This window comes from Myotis davidii, unplaced genomic scaffold, assembly GCF_000327345.1.
Source record: "Myotis davidii unplaced genomic scaffold, ASM32734v1 scaffold716, whole genome shotgun sequence".
NCBI classification, from domain to species: Eukaryota; Metazoa; Chordata; class Mammalia; order Chiroptera; family Vespertilionidae; genus Myotis; species Myotis davidii.
The window spans coordinates 200842-203388 of record NW_006287811.1 but is presented as its reverse complement, the minus strand read 5'-3'; the positions used below and the strand labels follow the sequence as shown (position 1 = coordinate 203388).

The window sequence follows — 2547 nt, the reverse complement described above, 5'->3', positions numbered from 1 at the left end:
TCAAAGGCCTTTTAGCATGGATCAAATGTCTTAATGGTCTGCTTGGATAGGACTAAATGTCCTGCAAGACTAATGACCATAGCTGTGAATGCAGGACTCCGTGAATATTTGCAGAGCCACCCAGAGATAAGGAATAATGTAGCTGTATAGTTATAGAACCGATTCTGTAAATCTAAAACTGTGGCACATATGTCCTAAGGCCCAGATATAACATTACTTTGTGCAATTCAATTTATTCCTAGAATTATTAATCTTTCCTAAGGCAAAGAATCTACAATTCTTCATAAAAGACTTGTGTTATTGAAAAATGTAACTACTTTAGCATAGCCTTATTTCACGTATAAGTGGAATACTCTAGCTCTCAAGGCACAAAACTTTGATATTGCATTTCATTTAGAAGACCTTGGAAAACAACATTTTCTTAATTTACTTAAGAATCACAAGAGGTCTCACTAACAATTCTGAACCCTAGATTGTCCAGTTTAGCTTCTGATCCAGTATTGCTAGGAAGAGAACCAGGAAATTTTATCAAATATCTGCTCCCTCCTCTGCTTCTCTTATTTTTTCTGGATGCAAGAGGTATTTAGCAGTCAGTTAGAACTGATCACTAATTGTTTTTTCTGGTTACAATAAGCCAACATCTGGATAGGTGGCATGGGTCTAAATCAACTAGGACAATCTCATCCCACCTCAATTCTGTCATTGCACAAATTCTTTCATGAATTCCCAGTATTTCTAGACATTGATACAGAACTCAGGTAAAAGGATGTATTCTACTAACTGACTTCTATTCTCAAACACTGCCTTGCTGTCTGACTCACAGTAAGGTATTTTCCATTACTTTAAGAACACTCTAATAGAAAACAACATTTTATTTCTTTAAGTTTGGCATTACACTACTTGTAGTAGTATAATGTGGTGGATAACCCCCCACCCCCCAGATATTTTTTATGTACTCACTTTTATAACTCAGCACCAATTAGCTGTAAACACCTTTAAAATATCATCACTAGTTTAAATTTACAGAATTGTTCTTATGATTATGAGAGGCTGCATCGAGTTAAAAGTCTGCACACCAAAAGAAACTAACAAAATGAAATGAAAAGATAATCTACAAAATGGGAGCAAATTTTGTAAACTACATATCTCCTAAGAGGTTAATATGTGAAATATATACAGAACAAACGCAACTCAATAATCATAATAAAGGAAATTAAAAATTTACCCCACCAGTTTGGCTCAGTGGTTGAGTATTGACCTGTGAACCAGGAGGGCATGGTTCAATTCTAGTCAGGACAAATGCCAAGGATGCAGGCTCAACACCAGTGTAGGTTGTGCAGGAGCTAGCCAATCAATATTTGTCTCACATCATTGATGTTTCTATCTCTTCCTTTCTCTCACTTCTTCTGAAATCAATAGAAATATATCTTTAAAATATTGGCAGGGGAGTAGTGCCTGTGCTGCTCAGTGGTTGAATGTGGACCCTGAACCAAAGGTCAAGGTTTGATTCCAGGTCAGGACAAATGACAGGTTTGTGGATTTGATCCCCAATAGGGTGCAAGCAGGAGGCAGGGAAATAGATGAATCTCATCATTGATGTTTCTGTCTCCCTCACTTTCCCTGAAATTAATAGAAAAAAAATGGCAGGGGATTTCTACAAACATTTTTGCTGAAGAAGACATACAAATGGCCAACAAGTACGTGAAAATGTAGTGGAAAATCTTCAGGGAAAAGCCAATCAGAGCCACAATGAGATATCACCACAACCTGTTAGAATGGCTGTCATCAAGAAGACTACCAAGTGTGAAGCAAAGGAAATCCTTGTACAGCATTGGTAGGATTATAAGTTGGTATAGCCATGATGGAGAACAGTTATATTCTTTAAAAATATAACTGCCATCTAATACAGAAAAAATACCACTTCTTGGTATATATTCAAAGGAAGTGAAAATAGAATATGGAAAAGATATCTACACTCCATGACCATTGCAGCATTTTTCATAATAGCCAAGACAAAAAAATAACTTATGTCCTTCAACACATGAATGGATAAAGATGATTTTACATACACAATCATATGTTATTCAACCATGAGAAAGAAGAAAATTCTTCCATTTGTGAAAACATACATGGTTCCAGAAAGCATCATGTCAAGTGAGAGTCATCAGACAGACAACAATAAATACTGTATAATAATATAACATACATGGAATCTTAGAAAGCTTAATTCATAGACACGGAGAGTAGAATGGTGAAATAAGAGCCTTTGGATTTTGGAAAATAAGGATATGTTGATCACAGTGTACAAACTTGGAGTTAAAAGATGAATAATTCTGTAGATCTGGAGATTACCATGATTACAGTCAACAATACTTCAAAGGTGATAAGAGACAAGATCTGAAATGTTCTCACCACAAAAAATTAATGATTATGTGACGTGGTAGGAGTTTATCTAGTGCTATGGTGTTAATCTTACTGTAGTTTGTAAATATATACAATTAACATGTTGTATACCTTAAAACTACACAATTATTTACATAAATTGAG

General features: G+C 35.2%; 1 protein-coding gene across 1 annotated transcript in view; it reads left to right on the top strand.

The window, feature by feature from the left end:
• LOC102763195 (liver carboxylesterase 1-like) overlaps positions 1-2547 on the top strand; it is a 32467-nt gene that overhangs the window by 27721 nt on the left and 2199 nt on the right.